The following is a 21,360-nucleotide window of genomic DNA, read 5'->3' as shown; positions in this document are numbered from 1 at the left end:
GAGAAGAGGAAGAGAGGGAAGCGAGGAAGGAAGAGGAGGGGAAGAGAAGAGAAGAGGAAGAGAAGAGAGAGAAGAGGGAGAAGAGAAGAGAAGAGAGAGAAGAGAAGAGAAGAGAAGAGAAGAGAAGAGAAGAGAAGAGAAGAGAAGAGAAGAGAAGAGAAGAGAAGAGAAGAGAAGAGAAGAACCCAAACTTAAGCTAGACCGCATGAAACCAGAGCTGTGAAATGCACACCAGTTTGCTTACGTCTAACTAGAAGCAGTCCAAAGCAGAATCCAAAAGTTATTTGTGAGATTTTGATGCCTGGTGAAGAGAACTTTTTAAAGAAAAGGAAAGAAACCTGTTGCAGGCTGAAAAAGTCAGTGCTTTACACAGCTATTTTCATGAATCCAGAATGACAGTCCATACATTATTTAAACCACCCAATTATTGAACAGCTCAAACAGGTTCTCTCTACACCAGTCAGAGTTGACAAGGGCTCACAGAAAACTTTGCAAAACATTCTGCTTTCAGTCAGTTCTGCTCCAGCCACGGCAAGTTTTGCTCCTTTGCCTGGATTATTTGCATGAATCAAGGCCTTGCTCCTGTCACCTCTTCCCTGCCTCAGAGCAGAACCTCTGGTGTTAGCAAGAGTCAACTGTGCTTCTTCAGAGAGAGGTGTTGTAGAGCTTCATGGCCCCAGGCCAGTGCCTTCACATGCAGAGATGACTCCACTGGAACATCACAGCACTGATAGAACAGAGAGCACAGGAAAAGAGGAGCCTTTAATAACACCTGCTCTGAGATCTGTTAGAACTGGAATAGCAGACATTAGCTGCAAGGCAAGTGCTCCCATCCATGGGTTTCAAGAGAAAACTGTGTTTAAATCCTCTCCAACACTCACACAGTGAACTGACCACCCTTGGGTATCAAAAAGATGCATAAGCCATAAAAGAAATCAGAAGTCCACGTTTCCAGATAAAATCCACACAGGTAGGTCTCTTGCAAGCTGTGGAACTGGGAAGAAAACCAAACTTTTTCACCCTTCAAATAATCTCTGTTTTTCAGCCTGTGTTGGAATGAAAATTTTTTATCTTCAATTGAAGTATCCTAACAAGCTCTTTTCCTTATAACAATCCTTTGCCTCTCCAAGATTTTCTCACATCTGAGTCACAAAGTTTTGTGTTTATGTTGGAAATGTGTGTGAGCAGATCTTCCCTAACTAGTAGGGCATTGGCAAGAAGCAGCTGAACAAGAACATGCTCGTGCATGCACAGACACACTCAATGGACCCAGCACAGCTAGTTTATAAAATCTAATACATGGCAAGCACTGTGAGCCTTATGCTGCCCATAAATAATTCACTGCCAGGATGCTTGTAGGAACAGCACCTTCTGCATAGTCCACAGGAAATTCTAACAGTACCAAGCCCTGCTGACTCCAGTATTAATCCTGTTATTACTGCAGTGCCAAAGGGCCAGCACAGAATGAGCCCCCTTTGGGCTAAGCACTGTATAAACACAGACTCTGGAGTTTAAAAGGACTTTGGGAGGAGAAATCTGTGGTATAACTATGTTAGCTCAGCCCCAGGACTGTCAAGACACAAAATCTCTTTCCTCTCCAAGAAACAGCAATAGCTTTTAGGCAAAATTCTCTGATTTGTGTTAGAAATAGACCCAAGCTGCTGAGTCTGGAGTCTGATAAGGTTGTCAGTATCTCAAGCTTTAAAAATTTTGTATGAGTTTGACTTACTAGATTGGTCTGTGCAGCATGTTGCACCCCACTGGGAGGAAGTGGATGAGCAGGGAGGAAGAATATGTCCCTCAGAGGGACCTGAGGGGTGATGAAGGTCCTGGGAGGGGTCCTGTGCACTTGTGGTGTCTCCTGATGAAGGACAGGAGCACATGGGCAACTTTCCTCGAGGATATGGGGAATTTTATTTAATTAGATTTTGATTAATTAATAGAATGTTGTAAATCTGTGATTGAATAAGGCCAGGCCCTGGGCATGCTGAGCAGCCCACATCCTTCCTAGCTTTCCCCATCTGCTCCCCCAGTCCCTGGCTGTTTGGACACTGACTCCTGACTGAGCTCCTTGTGCCTGGAGATCTGGGCAGGATCAAGTTTGGAGTGCAGGGTGCTGATGTTTCATGAGCTGCTTAGGAGAGATTTCTAACCTGGAATATATCTGCACCACCTTCAGTAGAGACCTGCTTCCCTTTGGACCACAATAGGATCACCTACTGGGTGGTGCTCAGGTTTGTGAAATCTGTCCATCCAAGCAAAATGAAACCAGGCTTGGTTTGGGGCTACAAAGTTCCTCCAAAGGCCCAAGGAGGTATTTGAGGGAGACATTATTCCTCTCCCTGTGCTCAGCCACCCATCCCTGGGGCTCACCAGGTTTGTGCTCTCCTCTCTCAAGCACAAAAAGCCTTTGGGCTGCTGCCAGAACAAGTCCCCAGGAGTCCTGCCTTAGCCTGCTCTTGTCACTTACAGAGGTTCCTGCCACAGAACTGCCTTCCCAAAACCTCCTATGTGCCCTTCAGACATTAACCTCAGATGATCTCTACCCAGGGCAAACAGAGAAGCTCAGGCTGGAAAGCAGCAGGTGCAATAGAGGATGCAGGTAGAAGGCAGAATCAATGACTTTAAGAGAAAAACTACAATTGCACCCCATGCTGTCACAAAAAACAAGCCATAGCCCAGCTAACAGAAGAGAGAAACACACTTTTTTTCCCATCAGCCAATGACTTAAATTGATCTAATGCAGGAAGTTGTCCTGACTAATCCTAATTTTATAGAGTCTAATGGCCATCACTTAGCTGTGATCACACTTTACCCAGTGTGTGAAAAGGACACAGGTCGAGCTAGGGTGGATGGGAAGGCAAGTGAGAGATTTCTGCTTTACAGCTGTTGAAAATGAGGCAGGAAAGGAAGGTGGAGGGGAATAAACCCACCCTGACTGAGCAAGGCAGTTCCTCAGCACATCACAAACTGCATGAACACATCCTGAACTACTGCAGAGATCTCCACCTGCATTGGTTCTTAAAGATTATTCCCCCTGTAATCTGCCTTTTAGGATCCAAATGGGCTATGACAAAAGACCTCTGATTAAGCACTTCTTTTGCTTAGTTACACTTCTGGGTGAAATTGGTGTCCCTGAAAATAAAATAACTGAATTAAAATGAAAAGAGAGAACACTCATTGCTGGCTCTCAGTGCTGGAGGCTCTTCACTGTCTAGTCCAAAGTTACTGGAATTTTGGCCATAACTCATTCTGGGTTAAATACAACATTTTACTCAACCAGAAATAGATTACTTAATCTTAGGTTTTGGGAAAGTTTTTGTAGCTCTATGAAACATTCATATTAAAAAAAAAAAATACTCAGGTTACTTTTCTTCTAATTTGAGGAAAACTTTTTAAGTATTTTAAAACAGAACCCATTCACCAAAACAGAAAAAGCTGCAAAATTATTTGGCTAACCCATGCTGTAATTCAATAAAATGATTATGAGCTAGTCCATCTAGCTTTACTATCAAAAGAAAGTAAGCTTCTCATTTAAGTTTCTTTTTCCAGTGGGATTTTATAGAGCTTAGAGGAGACTTATTTTTTCTCATTTTCTTTAAAAATTATCCAAGAATTATCTTTATAAGGACCATGGTGGCTGCAGGGGGAACAAGCAAATTAAACTAACTAAAACCAAAACCAACAAACACAGCAATATTTCCCCAATGCTTTCCCTGCACTTGGGGAAAGGAAAGATAAAATTGAACATCACAGTGCACAGTGAGCCCGTCTCCTCTCCCTCAGCAGCCCAAGTGCTCCCTGCTCAGGAATGCTTCCCAGCCATCACAGCTTGTACCAATCCACATTTAGCAATCCAGGGCACACACACCACTTCAGCTCAAAGCTCTGGTTCTTGCTTTCCCTTAGGACAAGTGAAACGCTGCATCACACAAATGTGGTACAAGGGGCATCTCTGCTGAGCAGTGCAGATGATGCTTGCAGGACACATGCATGGCTGGAAATTCTGAAGTGACAAAGTGAGGAAGGATGGGGAGGTGACCCCTCTTTCCTGTGATGGCCACTGGCTCTGGTAGGGAGGAGAGGTGTGTTTTACTCATGGAATCTAAACTGCATCCAAAATAGCTACTGAAGGGTGGGAGATAACTCATCTGAACGTGTCTCAGAGTTCTGCTCTTAGGAAGGCTTGGTGGCAGGTTGGCAGTTGGAAGGAGCAGAGGGAGTTCAGCCCCAGAAACCACATCTGCATTGCCAGGCACAAACACCTGAGCCACTAAAGGGGGAAATGACCCCATGGCTCACCCAGGCAAAACCCTCAGCTTGGTAAGAAAGGCAGTGCCTGTCACAAACAGCAGAATGAGTTAGTGTTTCTTTGAAAAAGTGATTCCATAACTCCCAGGTCACCAAGCAGAGGGAGCCTGAATTGCAGAGCATTGCTGGCACAGCTGAGGTAAATCCTCTTTAGAGGTTCTTCACTGCCTGGGAGAATTGGTTCTCCTTCATCTCAGAGGGAATTTTCCACAAACCTGAATCTCTCTTAGTAACATACATCTGTTTTTATGGGTCTACCCAGCTCTCATCAGGAAACTGAACAAAAATTTGGTAATGAAGAGTTCAAAGTATGGATTAGCGGTTTGTTCCAAACTGGCTCCTGAATTAAGCCAGAGTGGGAAGCCAGAAGCATCTCTGAGCAGCTGGCCAAGCCCCTGAATCTGTAGAACTGATGGGCTCAATTCTGCTCTTCTTTGCCCTGCTGCACACACACCTGAAAAGGTCAGGGAAATCACTCCATCCTGACAACTCTGGAGTAGGAGGGTAAAAGCAGAGATTTATATTGAAAGATATAAATCCTGTGTTTTCAGGTTTATACACTGCTGTTCCAAGGGAGAGAAAAAAAAGTGAATTTCCCTCAGCCCCAGAGACCTGAAAATTCAACAATGTCCATACAGATGTCAGAACAACTCTCTCCTTCATCTCTCCTTGAGATCTCAAGCACCTGCTTCAATATTCCTCTAAACATAGGGGCAGTTGGTGTTTCAGATGTTTTACTTTGCAACTGAATGATTTTTTTTTTTTTGTCTCTTCACCATTCATCCCCATGCTTCTTTTTGCAATTATGTTGGCTAATTTGCAAGAGCACAATCTTTTGCCTTTCACCTCTCTCCCATTACCCATTAGGTGTAAACTTTCAAAGTAAATATTCCAGAGACAGAAGTAGGAGTTAGCTGAAGATTTTGCTTTTGGTGGTAGGTTCTGTGGATAATTCTTGAATGGGGGAGATCAGTAAAGCAGTAGGAAACCTGAAGTTTTAGTGATTCAGCTCATTTCCTATCAAACCTTGAAAAAACAGTGGAAGAGCCATGATTTGCCCAGAGAACAAAGTAATTAGATAAAGCAGGGTAAAAGTGTGTTTGATAAACTCTTCCCCCAAACCCTCAGTGGTCTCAAGCACAGAAGTTTGGTGCTCCCACCAAAAAGAAGCATTTCCAAGGCTGCCCATCAGAACAGGGGAGAAGAAAGGTGGGAGGCAAGAACAAGGAATTGAGGGGTCCAGATGGAGCTGCAGAGCCACAAGTCATGTGCTGCCCCACCAAGTGTGCAATTCCTGCTTGCCCTGGGCTGCTGCAGCTGCCACCAGAGCCCTGAGCTGGAGCATCACAGCCCCTCCATCCCAGCCCCACTGCAGCATTTGGCAAGGGCTGGCTCCTCACTCCTCCCCATGCACAAATATCCACCACCACGCCTCTGGGGAGAGAGGAAATTGTCAGCCAAGCAAATTGCTTTTTGGATTGCTTTTTGTCCCCTTGTGAGAGCTTAACTTTAGGAGCTATCATGGGAAGGGGTGACATGATCAGGTGAAAACCCCACATCCCAGAGGTTGCTGCAGGAGCACAATATATATTAATAAACTAATTCCTTGCAGCTGAGGCAGAAGCACAGAGCAGCCACTGCTTCTTCAGAAGACTATAGATTTTTGATGAAGCAGTGTGGAGAAAAGACCTATTTTAACCTAAATAATAAAAATAATAAAGGAAGACAAATAAATAAATAAGTAAATTCTGCTTGATAAATGCATTATTAGCGTAGTAGGAGCAATTACAAGAAGAATGGGAAGTGACAGCTGCAGGTCCCAGATAGCCAAAGCACAAAAGGGGAATTTTAGACAAATGTCCTTCAGATAATGGATTTATTTCTCATCTAGTTTGGGGAGGGAGGTGGGAGGTATGGGAAGCATTAACTGGCTGTGCTTCACATAGGGAGCAGAGATGCTGCAGGAATAATTTAGCTTTTCTTTTCTTCCCTGGTGCATCTGACTTCATATTTGTTGAAAGCAATGTGGGTTTCTCTGTCCTCACCCTCCTTGCTCAGAGCTATTCCCATAAAGAGAAAGAAAAGAGGGTCCTGGTATTACCTTCTCTATAAGCATGTCCTTTGGAAGCTCAGACTAATGAGAGTGAGGTGACCTCTGGCAATGGGATCACTGGTTTTGGGAGTGTCCATGCTGGGGGGGCAATGGAAACTTGATGGCAGCAGCCCAACAGAAACAACTCAGAGGCTGCTCTGAGAGGCCACTTCTCCAGATACCTCAGGGACTTGCAGAAGTAAGGTCTGCCCATGAGTATCTTATTCACCAGGCTCTTTGCTTTGCCTGATCAGCCTCCCCAGCACATGAAATCCTCTCTCCCTTTAGCATAGCCCATCCATTGCCCAGAGCAATGATTTTCAACACAGCAGCACTGCAGCCCTGGTGGGCCAAAGCAGCATCTCTTCCACTGTGAGTCCTTCTACATTTGTGTCACCCGACCTCAGGTGTGTGTATACCCTCTGTTGACTGATGCTTGGCTGGGACATGGAGGAGAAGCAGCTTGATGGAGCCACAGGGGATCACTCTGCTCCAGACCTTGTGCCAAATATCCAAGGTAAAGTTGCTGGGGTCTTGCCATAAAATCTTGCCTCAATGCTTTTCCCAATAAGGATGAACAGTGAAAAAAGTGAAGAAAATTCCCCCATTTTTTCCTACTGACCACTTGTGTCCATTCCCCTGCATGGACACACCTGTTGCCCTTTTCATGTGGAGCACACACCTTTTGCTGCTTTAACCCACAGCACTTTTTCAGCCACACAGTAATGAAAGCTTTCAGCCTTTTTGAGGAGCAAGGGAAGGCACAGGTGATGGGAGTGGAGGGAGAATGACTTCCCTGGATGGCAGTGTGTTCCATAATAACAGTGTGAGAACCAGTTGCAATTTTCTGGGGATGATGACACCGAGGTCAGACAAGTTGTATTATAATTTACATCCAGAAAAATGTAACCAGACATGACCAGACAATGAAGGAGCACTCTTTCAGTTATTATGAACAAAAGAACATGCAGCAGAAAATCATAGAGGCTCTCTACAAGACCCCCTTTGCCTTCAGTTTAGCTTCATCCCAGCATAATTGCACTCCCTGGTTTGCATTAGTATTTTCTCCTGCCTCTCCCATGTCCCCTTCTCCCTGTGTGTCATTCAGAGCCATTAGCAAAGATTGCACAACCCTACCAGGCATCCCCGAAGGCATATATAAACTTTCCTCACAAAATATGATCAGTCCAGCCTGAGGCAACACCCAGGAGGGAAGATTTCAGCCTGAGTGGTTACAGTTTGGGAAAGGTGCAACAGAAAGTGGCATGTAATAATAGGAAATGTGAGGCAGCCCTAATAGAAAGCACATTACAGGCCTGTGCTCTGCATATAATGTCTTGTCTCCAAGTTAATTGCTCATCAGTTTGGTACATAAACAAAGACTGATGCTGTGACTGTGCAAGTGGCAGGGCTCATTCCACCATGAGCTCCTTGCTACTAAAAACAGGCTGTCCTTTGTGTGCTGTCCCCTGCCTGCCCAGGATGGAAAGGTCTGGGAGAGAGCCCACAGAACAGGTGTCCCTCTGGCCCCAGGGAGCTGAGGGGTCATGTCACCCTGCAGTGGCTGTGCTTCATCCTGCCACGTGGAGCAGGGTTACTGCAGGGTTTGCTCATCTAAATGCAATCCCTTCTCCAGCCACAGGAGGCTTACAGGCAGATCTTGGAATTGCAGCTCATGGATGTGTTTTGAAACTCTGCCAGTTTTGCTTGGTAAAATAGGCACCTACAGGCACTGGTGACAACAGCACTGGCACTGCTGATGCAGAGTAATTAGAGCAAATCTGAGGCTGGTGAACAGCAGCATCCTGAGGTTAGGGTGTGCCAGAGGACTGGATGCAAACCCAGCAGGTCTCTGCTGAGCTGTGAATAGGTCTGAAGCTGTAGGTCTGAAGGAATCTGAGGGAAGAGAATTAATCAGGGTGGGGGACAAGGGTTGGATGGCGATAAACAGGATTGTGAGGGGGTTACAGAAATGACAGGTTAACCACAGACAGACTTGGTTATTCTTTTCTTTCAAGAATCTAGATTCACCCCACATGAAGACAGGTAGGACATAATTCATCCGCTGCTCAATTCTCTGAAGGTGTCACCTGGAATACATTTACACAAGCAGCTGAAAACTTCACATCAAATTTATAGACCACTGAAAGGAGGAGAGGAATCCTGTACATGACATCATGATTTGTTTAGCTGGATTTTGCTTCTCCAACCCTTTTGCCATTCCTGTGTGCAGAGGACTCTGCTTATTGCTCTTGAAATGTTACCACAGTTCCTGCTCTGGCTCTTCATTGCCATCGTTCCCCTCTGAGCCTAAAAAAGGGAAGGGGAGAGAAGGGGAAGCAGTATTATTGTTTTTGAGGTGGGTAGTGGCTCTGTGGTCCTTCACATCCAGGAGAGGTCAGTCCACACCACCAAGTGAAGCATCACTCCTTAAACATCCCTTGCTCTCTCTGGAGTGGTTGTTCCTATGGTGGCAGCTGAAACTCCTGCATGGTTGTGGCACAGATGGAAATGAGATCACTCCTCTCCTAGGCAGTGCAGAATTCAGCCTATTCCCACTCCTGTGCACAAAAAACAGGAGAGGGCAGCTCAGTCTCAGTGCACACCTGCAGGGATAGAGGTGTGAAGGAGGGGGTGTTGCAGCGACCAGAATTAATCACTACACCACCCACAAAGTTATAAATCCAGAGATCCAAACCATCCTATCCATGATCCATGGGTACCCTTGAGTGCATGGTATCTCACAGGGGACTACCTCAAGAGCTATTTTCTCCTTTACCTAAAGACACACTTTTCCTGTGCTGAGTGTAAAGACAGCAACCTGGGAGCCCAGAAAGGCTGTCTCCATCACCTGGAAGACTGCACAGCCATCCTAAGCAGGACAAACCTCCCTTCTGCAACAGTTTCTGCTTTGTCCCTGGGGCTGCCCAGAATATCTCTGCTGCTTAGAAGGGTGTACACACATATGTGTGCATGGACTGAGGTGGGCATGAGCAGGAGCTTCACTACTCAGTAAGGTCAGCATCTCACAACTAATCTGATGAGTCTTTAAGTCTGCACCAAGCCTGTGGCCACCACATTGAAGACTAAATCTGCCTGACTTCCTAAGAATTGCACCAGCATCCCTTTCTGACCCTGGGACAAAGCTCCTTGGCACTTTGCTTGGCAAGACTTTCTAAGTAGACCTAAGGGCTATCAATGAGAAAAGCCAAAAAATCTGGTATTCCTGATTGCATGAACACTGCTCTCACCTGGAACCACAAAACAGGAGGTGAGGTGTAGTGTTTGGGAGCTAATAGGTCTAGACAGATCACCAGGCTGTTTCTAAATGGCAGAGAATGAATGGCCAGAGGTGAAAATTGTCTCTTCTCGGGAGTGCACTGTTTGCAATAGTCTCGCTGCCCAGGAGGATGCTTTAAGTTATCCCATGGCAAAAGATATTCTAATTTGTCTTCAGCTCAGCCTACAAGTCTGTAATCAGAGCTGCTAATCTTTAATAAAAGGGGTTCACAGGAGCCTTTGTTTTTAATGACATGGTGGGTGATAGCTCTTTCTTGTTATAATCCCCTCTCAGAAAGCATCTGATGGGGAAAATGTCTCCCTTGACAGTTGCTTAAATTTTCATTTACCAAAACACTGAATAAACTTCGTGTTGTCTAATGGAACTAGAAGGAATTGTGACACTTTTATTGTTTGTTTACTTCCTCACTGGGGCACCAACCTAAATTGAAGATGTCATCACACAGCAATGAGAATCAAGCTTCTTAATTTAACTGACTGCTTGCAAACAAGGTCTCCAAAGCACTGCTCAACCACACAGACTTTACAGGACCACAGACTGAAACACATCAGGAGCTACAAGCAGGAGAAGCAATGCAGTGGGGATGTAATCCCAGAAAAGCTGCTTCTTTTACAGGGTATTCACAGAGGCACTGGACAGATCATATCTGTAAAACAGCAACGGGAGACAAGAGAGGCAAATTTTCCTACAAATCCTACATAATTAGCAGCTGCTGCTGGATTAATGCTAGCTTTAATTCTGAATGGGTGGAGTGGGGGTCGGCATTTCTTACATGAATTCCCTCTATTATTCACTCTTTTTATGCCCTTAAAACCGGGAGTAGAATTACTCTCTATTTACACAGCACTAAGCAAGGAGAGGAGGCAGCAGTTGAGATGCAGACAGAGGAGCAGTCCCCCACGGATCTGTGAGATTTTCAGACAGATCAATGTTGAGCTTCAGGTAATTGGCAGAGATCCTTTAATGTCGAGTTTAAACACTCACTACTAGAAGAGAACGCAATTAGGCAATGAGATTTGGAAGAGTCTGAAGTGCCAGGTATAATAATTCAGCTGTAGTGAGCTGTTCAGAGGAAAGCTGAAGGCTGAGAGCTGTCAATTACACCAGAGGTGAATTAATACAACCAATTTCATGCACTGAAGCGGTCTTATTATTGCTATGATCACATTTTATTATGAAGCAGTTTGGGTGAGGTTATTTTTTTTAATTTATTATCTAGGTTAATTTAGTACAGAGGCAAATAAGTTATGAGTTGGGAATTGTATTAATTTCACTGCTTGGAAATATTTTAATAGCCGATTAGGTTGTTTGTTAGTTGATGCTTTTTTCCTCTCTTCTTTCTGTTCATTAGAAAATTAGTCTTTCTTACAAGAAACACCACAGGTTACCAAACCATAACCTATCCTTGTTTTTATCCCCCACAAAATTTACTGGTCACCCCTAAACTCAGCTTCCTTATCATACATATCCTTGCTTTTCCTGTGTGCATTTTAAGGACTTACCTCTCCAGTGCAAACAGAAGCAGATTTTACTGTCTGGGGGGAAGCCTCCCCATCCTCCCCAAGGCAAAATACTCATACAGCAAGCACAAGGGGCTCAGCAATCAGAATCCACAATCAAAGAAAATCATCATAGAATCATGGAATGGTTAGGGTTGGAAGGGACTTCAAACATTATTTAGTTTCAACTCCCCCTACATAGTCAAGATCACCTTTCACTAGTCCAGGTGGCTCAAGGCCCCACCCAACCTGGCCTTGAGCACTTCCAGGGATGGTGGATCACAATTCAGCCACATCAAGCAAATAATGTCACATTTTGAGGGCAAGATTGCACTGTACCCTCCCAGCCTGCCATCAGCAGCACTGCTCTTTGCAGATCAGGCAGGCTGCAGGGGAAGCACAGAGCTCAGGGAAGGTGCTGAAGTGGCTTCTGATTCTGGGTCTTGATGCAAAAGTATGCATGGTGCACATTTGGGATTGGCAGGAAGCTGTCTCTTCACAGGATATGGCACAGGACACCAGTGATGCCAAGGACATGAACACAGATTGGGCACAGCACAGGGGACTGCAGGCAGGAGGCTGATGCTGCATTCTTGCAGTGAACAATGCTCCTGGGGGCTCCAGCCAGCACCTTGTAACTGCACAGACCTGCTGTTCTCAGAAGAAGAAAGGAAAAAGCAGAGTTGAGGGAAGAATAAATAAATTCTGTAATCTCTCATTTCCTTACAAAACTATGTGAGATAGAAACAACAAATGTTTGAAAGCCCTGAGATGATACTGGGAGTATTGCTCATCCCATTCAAAGAAACAGGGATGTCTGAATATTGACACTTGCACACTCTAGACCTCTCAGGCAGTTTAGAGGAGTTAATTAGCTTTTCACTTTGAAAGGACAGTGCTCCAGGATTTTCCCCCTCTACACGTGTGGCACAGGTGCTGAGAGGTTTCTGGTCTGCTAGCATTGTGGTGGAGCAGGAGTGTCTGCAATGCCAACCACAGCCCCTGCCTCTGGCAGGTCACTCACTCCCTGGGACGTCTCTGCCTTTCCATGACCTGCTCTGAATGGGAAAATCCTTAAAGTGCCTCACAGTGAGGGAAGAGATCCCTTCATTGCCTTGGCTGCAGATATATCAGCACAGCCTGAACAGCTCTAGCTGCTGGAAGCTCAGAAAGTTAGAGGAATCCTACAGTAACATTTTTCTTTGCCTTAATTACCGAAATAGACAAATGGGAAATTGGCCCATCATGAAGATAAATAGCAATAAAAAAATGCAGTTGAGAAAAGTGTTCCTGCTAAATTGTAATTAACCACCCACCAGCAGCTACCTGACAGAGGTGAGAGGGGAGGCTGTGAGCAGCCCCTCTCATTGGCCATCAGCACTCCTGCAATGCTCCTCGTTACTGCACCTCTGGGGCACTTAAAAGCACCATTCTGCTTTCAGTGCAATTATAAAAGGCCACTTACATTTGCCACCCCCCCCTCTTTGTCTCCCCACCCCAAGATCTCTAATAGTCTAAATTATCAGCAAATTGCCTATTTGATAAGGGCAAGCCATTTTGCGTTGAGAGCTGAACTATTTCCCACTTCTGGGGGATAATATTAGGCAAATAACAAGCATCATTCTTTTGACATGTACAATTATTTGGCAAGTGTATGTTTGAATAGCCTGCTCCTTTGTGTGACAGGGTCCGTTCCCCATTAGCATACTTGACAGATGAATATGCTTGGTCCTTGTGGAAAAACCTGGCAGTAACCATGGTGATTGGGAGACAATGTTTTGAGTGAGGGATGTATTATCAATTTCAACTGGAAGTGGAAGGAAAAAAAGAAGTGTACCACTAACGAGCTGATCAGCAATACAGGAGATATACATTGTTCCCAGGTAATTAAACCAATCTTGGTACTACTTTTAAACTCACATAAATTAGAGTCAGAGGTGTCTACCTGTTTTGCTGTTTTGCTGGTTCCCGATGGAGGTTTTTCTCCTTGAGTTTTAATTAACTTTCAATTTGAAGGAGCTGAAATATGGTTTTCTACATCCTCCAAAGTTTTGGGGCTGCAGGGCAAAGTGGATCATGAGGACTCACCCTGTCCCTGGGTAGGTCAGGGAGGAGCTGAGTACCCAGCCCTCACAGCCCCCACCACCTTTTGGGTTACTCTGGCTGTATTTGGCTGTGGAAGGGGATATGGAGGGAGATGTTGCCCTCATATCACCCATCAGGGCCAAAATGCAGAGACCAATTCCCACCTCGTGGGTCTGATTTCATGTCAGGGTAGCTGATATTTGTACTGGGTCCCAGTTTGATCAGAGTGGTTGTTCTTGTGCCTCTCCTCCTTGGGAAAGAGACCAAATAGCCCATGTATAGCAATGTTTTGCACTGAATTTTGTCCATTTAAATCTTTACAGAACAGATACAAAAGCATCTCCATTTTGTACTGGTAGTTACTTTGCATCAGCTATGCTGGGAATAGACTGACAAAACACTCGGCAAGGAGGATCAGGACCAGCTTTCCTTCATGTTATGTTAATATTAAAACAAGCAAACTGAAAGCATTGCCTAGTCCCTCTCCAAAGTCCCTATATCTCTGTCACACATAACCCCACTTGACAGAAAAAAAAGGCAAATTATAGAAACAAGGTTATTATTAGCAATTTGATTAGGAACATATTCTCTACAGTCCTTCATTAGAAGGAATGTCCCTGCCTTTTTAGACACAAATTTGCCACCATTTCCCACACACCTGGTGCTCTCTCCCTTTTATTACTGTAAAATATCTACTTGGAAAATGCTGAGTCAGGTGCCTGAGGTCAGAGAAGGCAATTTTCACTCGAGTAATGAAGCCCTCTGCCTTTTTTTTTCCCCTTTCCTTTTCCTTGTTACTGAGACTATTTTAGGCAAATGTTTGATTTTAATATTTCCACATACCACCACCCCCCCACTCTGTCCCCATTACTCTCCCTGTTTTGGACTTTGGCAGGTTGAGAGCTACAATTAGAGCCAGTGTTTATGGTGTTGGCCATATGGCTGGCAATGCAAAACACCAGCTGCACAGGGATCTCAGCACCAGCCCTGCCCAGGGCCACCACGCCTGGCAGGGTGGGACACACAGCCTGTCCCCATGGGCTGGGACCACACCACTGCCAAAGTGACCCCAGAGCAGCAGGGCTGGGAATGGCAGAGGTTTCTGGCCCCTCTTTGGGAGCCCAGCTGCAAATTCCTGCAAACTGCAGCAGTGCAGAGTGATTTCTTTCATTGCAGCACCCATGCAGCTCCCAAGGTTTCCAGCCAGCCTGGGTGAGCATGGCTCTTGGGAGATGTATGTGCTCCTGGGATTTGGTGTTTCCGTGGAAAAGGGAAAATAAGGTAGGAGACAGACTGAATATGCCCTTATTCAGGAGTATACAGTGCCTTAAGTGCAAGGCCTAGGCCAGCAAATGGACTAAGGTTTTCCTTCTGTCAGGGGGTCTTTTGGAGGGAGTTTGGCTCCCTGGAAGACCAGAGAGCCTGAGTGGAGAACCACTGGTGGAGAGCCACAGAGACAGGGGCTCTCAGGGCACCAAGCACCTCACTCTCCTGAATCAGGCAGCTTTCTGCCCATTTTATTGCAGCAGTGACCCTCTTCTTCCCACCCCAGAGATAACTGACAAGGTGGCAAGAAGGTGGTTCTTTGCTTGATCCATAGTCTCAGCTGTGCCAGTGACAAAAACAGGGCAAAAAAAATCCATTGCTGCAATCACAAATGCATTATACCCCTGTCTAGAGAGCAGAGCTTTGTCCCAGATGGCACAGATTTTTTTTTTTTTTTTTTTTTTTTTGGTGGAGAAGATTGTTGGGTTTTTTGGTTTTTTTTTAGTGGAGATGGCTGTTTAAGACACTTATTTTCTGTAGAAATAGTCCTGTAAAAAAGCAACCTGAGCATCTTTTGCATCCAGCTGCTTTTCAGGAAACCTAGCTCCAAGCTGTGCAAGCTGGGATTTCCTCTGGGTCTCTCGTGACATTAGCAGATATGCTTTTAAGGATGTCACATTCATAAAAGAGCAAGGATGCAACCTGACTGAGGCAGGCATTTCCCAGGCTGTTTATCACCCTCCAATAAATGAATGGGAGCATTTGATGCTCACAGGCTCTAACTAGACCAGAAAGGCACTCCCTGGGACTGCAGCAGCTGCCCTGCTCTTCTCAGAGACCACAAAACTGCATGTCCCAGGGACTAACACACAGGCCACTGAGCAGCTCTTCATCCTGAAGGAAACTGGGGAGCTTTTCATACCCCATGGTGTGGCCTGACTCTGAAATGTGCCCACTGCTGCATTTCCAGTGTGCTGCTCTTTAACATTGTGTGGCAACACCAGGCAGCAATTCAGCACAGGGAGGGAGGAAGGCTGCCTCAGACACCTCAAACTGCCTGAAGGAATTAGCCCAACACCAACCTTCCCACAGCCCTCACCAGTCTGAATGTCATGGCTGATTTAGGACCTAAGGCTCTAATACCCACCTAAAAACCAGCGAGCAATATCTTGTCTGCCTATGTTAAAGATTGCCATCCTGCCCCAAACTAAATCCTTATGAGAAGGGATGGGAGAGGTTTCCCAGCTAAGCACTTAATTCCCAGTGCTGTTATCTACAGCAACATGTTCAGTCCTCATAAGGTGCCCACAAAAAGTGACAGAAAGGGAAAGAAGATGGAACATATTACATTTCTCAGAACATGTAAAAAGTTTTATCAATAGGTGTTCAGATTTCTAAAAGAAAAGAGCCTGAAACTAGAATAATTTAAGTATGTAACAGAAGGGTTAAATGAGAGAACAAGAAGAATGAAAATAACTTCCATTACCTTGTGACAGCCCAAAGCCCAGTCATACAAAAGAGGCTTTGGGTGGCAGCAAAAGGGCACACGAGGTGATGGGGCAGAAGTTTTTCCTGGGATCAGACCATGTTCCCTCTCATATAGATAGAATGTTTAAAGCATGGACATCTCCCTGTCAGTCTTTCACACTGCCTAATTGAGGTTTTACACAATGCATTGCTATGCACGTGGCTGCAGAGAGCAATTGAAAACATCTTAATGAGGTGCTTGGGCTCCTCTCATAGTCCATGAAGAGAGTTGGTGACTGACAAACAGCTGAGGAAGCCTGGGAGCGATCAGAGCTGCTCTGCTCTGTAGGAAACACAAAGCACAGCACCGTATGAACTTTCTCCCTTCAGGCAGGAAATAATTGCCTGCCTTCCCAAACCAGGGCGCTTCTGTGCCTACGTGCCACTGAATAAAGTTTTCAGCTGAGCAAGGCACAAAACAGGAATTAGCCACCTTCAGGGTTTATCAGTGTGGGATGGAGGGCTTCTGGGTTGTAATTTGGGATTCAAATACAAGTACCCCCTTGCACTCTGCTGAACTAGCTTCACCATGTAAGGCTCTGAGGAACTGCTTGTTAAAGTCCAACGCTGGTGGTCAGCTCAAGTTTTGGCAGCCAGAGCTGATAGGGACCATGCTGTTGCCTGCAAACCTGTGCTCTGAGGAGGACAAACTGGGTGGGAAGGAGGGGAAATGAACAATCTAATCTCCTCCTCTGAGACCCACAGCTGGCTAATGTACTGAGCTGGACAGTCTCCAGCAGTGGAGACACATTTTGGGATTCCTGAAGCTCCCCACATGAGACAGGGGCCACTGCTGTGGTGCCCAGCCAGTCACACCCCACATGCAGGCTTTTCTGGGCTTCAACATCCTGCTAATTCCAGGGAGATCCAGAATGAACATTACTGTTAGACATAGGCCTAAAGACACATTAAAACATAATGAAGTGTCTTAATCACCCTTTACAAGCTAAATTTATCACAGGGAACCCTGTAAAATGAAAGTGAAAGAGCAATTCCACAATGACGTTCACCCAAGACGGATTGAGAGATATTATTTGTTGTTAATGAATGGCAAATTCATTGCTGTCTCATCTGCAGGAATGAAATTTGTGGGCACGTGGAGCAAGGGCCCTGGGCTGCTTTGAGAACATTCTGTAATCAGCTCACGGCACCTGCCAGAGCTGCCTGGGAGCTTGGTTACACTGGTGCTCTAAGGCCCAGGCACGGGCAGGTCTGCCTCAAAATCCTCTGCTAACCTGGGGCTCTGCAGCTCTGTGGCCCCTCCAGATTCAATTGACTCCATCAGCAGGATTCTCCTTCACAGAGCCTAGGGGGAGAGCACAATGATTTCTGCAGCTTCTTTAATGAAGCCAAGACATCTCTGCCTAAGTGGTATGTTTCCCTGCATAATTAAATATTTGGCAGTGGATAAATATTCCAGGCAAATACCCCGGGTTCCCAGTGTCTGCAAAGTTGCTGTCCCTGTGCATGTGCATCCAGATGATGCAAAGCACCAGGAAGTTCTGGTCTCCTTCCCCTGTCTCCCTGTGGCCCTCTCAGAGCTCCCATGCCCAAAATGTGCCCAGTTCACTGCAGCCAAAGGACACTGCAGGCAGACATCCCTCAGGATCACTCTCTGCCACTTGGGCACAGCCCCAGCCAGCCTTCAGAGCTGCCCTGAAGAGTGAGGGTGTGATGAACATGCTGAGAGGCCAGATGGACCACGTCCCACTGGGCTTCATTACAGACCTTTGCTCTGTTCAGCACAAGTGGTCAACACTCTCTGTCCTCTAGATGTGCCCTGATGTGCTGTTTTCCTGTAGCCTTAATGACAGCGACACTGTGTGTTGTGAATGCAGAAAAATGCACAGACATGACAGAAAGGCTCTCTGCTCACGGCTGCTTGAAGCCTCCCAGGACCTTGGGGCCAGGAGAGCACCCAGCTGCCTCTCCAGCTGAGCAGGAGCCCTTGTCTCTGTCTGTCACCAAGGGCATATCCACTGGGCAAGCCAATGCAACCTCCTCTAAACACGGCAGGAGGGAATTTGAGTAAGTGGCTTTCCATCACAGAACCATCAGACATCTCATGCTCCCCGTGCCATTTCATGGGTGCCCTTTCTGTGTGTCTTTTCTACCTTTTTGACCATGAGTTTACATCTATATGCTTTAAGACACCAGAACACTGCTGTTTTCCTGCTCTAGCCCAGGCCACTGCAAAGCTGAACTTTTCTTCACAGGGCTGATTTCTGCACAAAGCAGCAGGGGCAAGATGCACTCATGAAGGATAAATGCTTTAGGACATTATAGGAAGCCTCAAAGCACAGCTGGAGAGGTCCAGCTCACTGCTTTACCACCAATTCACTGCATGAATGTGGATAAATAAATCATTTCACCTCTTTCTGCCCCCACATAAAAAGAACTGATGGTGACTTTCCTTTGTCAAGCACTGAGAGATCTCGGGATAAAACACACTCAGTGTTTTATTAATTCTTCTTTGGGGCTCTTGTTATTAGAGTGATCTGTGTGTTCATGCACCTTTGAAGTAAATATCAGCAGGAAATAGAAAAAGAGAGGTCCCCAGCATCCAGGGATCAGACAGTCCCATCGATTGCAAACACACAGCCTCATTTAAACGAGTGGGTGCCATGCACAAGCAGCAGCCAGGATGCTCTGCTCCCAGCCAGCTCCAGCTGGATGGCCTGAGTAGCCTCCTGGACACACATCCAGTCAAACTGATGGTGCAGGGAAAAAATCCTTCTTTATACCTTTGCAGCTCTGCCATCGTCAGAAGCCGGTGGCGTCTCGTGACCTTGCTGCCAGCAGACGATGGCTGAGCTGTGTGTTTTCCTTGAGGCTCTCATCTATCGTCCTCCTGAAACGTGGCTGAGGCAGGTAACTGTTTGTTAGGCTGTGTGCTGGAGGATTGTACAAATACAGCTTCTTCTTGTCCTTGAAGAGCCTATAAATAAATGGGCTCTTACCTTGACTGCAGGCTGCAGCATTAGTCAACACTCAAGCAGTTCATTTGGAAATTTGTACACAATAGAATCCAAGACACTTGAAAAAGCAGCAGAATGTACCTTTTTTGTGTGGAACTGGATTTAGCACTTGAGCAGACTGCTGGACTAATAGGCAGAGAGACCAAAGGTTTGTATCTGTGCACAGCAACAGGGCTCAGACAGCCATGGTGCTTATGCTCCTTCCTTTTCTGCCCCAGCAATGGCTCCAGAGGCTTCCAGGGGAATGAAGAATTCCAACCAACCCTTCAAAGGTGAATATATTGCTAGTGACTACCTGTTCCTGAAGCATGGTGTTTATTTGTCCTTGCAACCTGAGAAATACCAGGACCAATTCTCCTCCCACCATCTATTCCCTTCCTACTTACCTGATCTGAGTTTAAAAAAAATACTGTCTGTGTTGTCCAGGTTCTGAATATGCAGCATACCTGAAAAGCAGGTCCAAAGCAGTGCACAGGAGCTGAATGTCAAAACACAATAATTCTCTGCTGGTCATTTTTTAAAATACGTAATGGTTATAGTAATTTTTTTTCTTGCTCTTATGAGCCTTATAGCTGGATGGCTTAAATTATTACTCATTACCACACTACCACTTCCATAATTCATATTGTTTATGGTCTTGCCACTTTAATTATTTAATTTTGCAAAGTATTTTGGAGACTTGTTTGTCCAGTGCAGCATACCATGTCAGCCTGACACGTCTTGTACTGCTGTGATTTCTGGCAGTCCCACTGCACAGGAAAGCAAAGGGCAAAACAAAGAGAGTCCTCAGCCTTGTCACCTGGATGAAATGAGCCCAGACTGATGGGTCTAGTTCCATGAGTTATCATCTCTCACCTCAGCTGCATTGGTGGGATCCTGTGTTATTACTGAGGGCCAAGAACAGGCTCTACACAAATGCCTCTGAAGGAAGGATTAAAATCCACCACACACTTAGTGAGGCTAAATGAGTATTCAAATTGGCTAATAAAAAAGTAATGAGGAATGCCTGCAGCCCTGAGCCACCTAAAGAAAATCAACAAATGCCAGCTACAATGCAAACACTTTCCCTGGTAGGAAGTGGGGATTTCAAAACAAGGCACAGAGGGCTTGTGGGGATGACAGGGAGAGCAACAGAGGAATTGCATCTGCTGGAGGATGTGCAAGGGAAAATCATAGGAGAATTTGTCACTGAAGGCAAAGATAGAGCTAATCCACAGAGCTCCCATCTGAAACAGCACACAGCCAAACTCCTGCTCCATCCTCCCAAGGAGAAAACCTCCTTGTTTTGTATGGTCTCCTTTAGAGCTGAGCAGGGGACTGACAGGCTTCTTCTTCAGCTTTGAAGCTCCAGGAGCATCTCTCAAGGACATCTTCAGGTTTGAGTTCAGTTTCTTCCCATCCATCCCCAGGCTGCTGGAGGGATGTTCTGCCACCACACATGATTTCATAAAGCATAAGGCCATGCTCCCATTGCATCATACTGGTTCCATAGCATGGTCCAGTTTGGGATGCTTATCCCTGGGCTCACCCCCTATAAACACATGGGAATTTAGCCCACCTGAGGCTCCCCACCTTCAGATGAGTAAAATTCACCTCTGGTGCTTTCTACCTTCCATCAGTGGTGGGATCTTAGGTTGACTGTGTTAAACTGGGGCAGATAAAGTTGGTGAGATGAGTGCTGCCCAGAATTGGAATGGGCTGCCAACCACCACATCCCTCAGTCATCCCAGGAGGGATGAAGAAGAGGAGGAGGTGGTGGTGGAGATGTGTCTTTCAGAAGCATGTGAAGAGAACTATATTAAAGATTGTGAAATGCTCAGGCACCCTGGAGACCATATAAGTATCTATGACAAGGCAGTGAGAATAATTAGCTCAAGAGCTGTAGGTACTGATCAGGAGCATTTTTAACAATATCCTGTCATTTTTTGGGTCTATTACTACAGTCCAATGAGGTGTGATGCCATTTTTCCTGGTGATGGCTTTCTTTCCAGGAAGCATTGAGGTGAGCTTACATTTCAGTAGGTATCTTGAGGGTCCTTGGCATATTTTGTCCCTCATTTAAAATTCAAAGCACCTTTTAAAAATGACAAGCCAGAGAACTGGAGTCTAACAGACCCATGAGAATAAAGGCTGGGTCTGCAGGCCCACGGTGTTAGAGTGCAAATGAGCTCAGGAGCAGGCAAGATTTAGAACATATACTTAAATGGGTAACAGGATTTCCTGGTCTTCCAAGCTCAAAATATTTTCCTTAGCAGGAAGGCTGTTATTATATCTTTCATGGTATTTATCTCTTCTGCTCAA

The 21,360-nt window shown here is 45.6% G+C and overlaps 1 long non-coding RNA gene across 1 annotated transcript; it reads right to left on the bottom strand.

The window, feature by feature from the left end:
* Positions 1-19,693: 19,693 nt before the first annotated feature.
* Positions 19,694-20,457, bottom strand: LOC306807514. Its single transcript, XR_013775741.1, has 3 exons — positions 20,249-20,457; positions 19,915-19,978; positions 19,694-19,808 (listed from the first exon to the last, which is right to left on the bottom strand). It is a non-coding gene; the product is annotated as an uncharacterized lncRNA (long non-coding RNA).
* Between the last annotated feature and the right edge of the window lie 903 nt (positions 20,458-21,360).

Source organism: Erithacus rubecula, assembly GCF_903797595.1.
Source record: "Erithacus rubecula genome assembly, chromosome: 13".
Taxonomy (NCBI): Eukaryota; Metazoa; Chordata; class Aves; order Passeriformes; family Muscicapidae; genus Erithacus; species Erithacus rubecula.
Note: the sequence above shows the minus strand (reverse complement) of the source record. Positions and strands in the feature narration are given on the sequence as shown.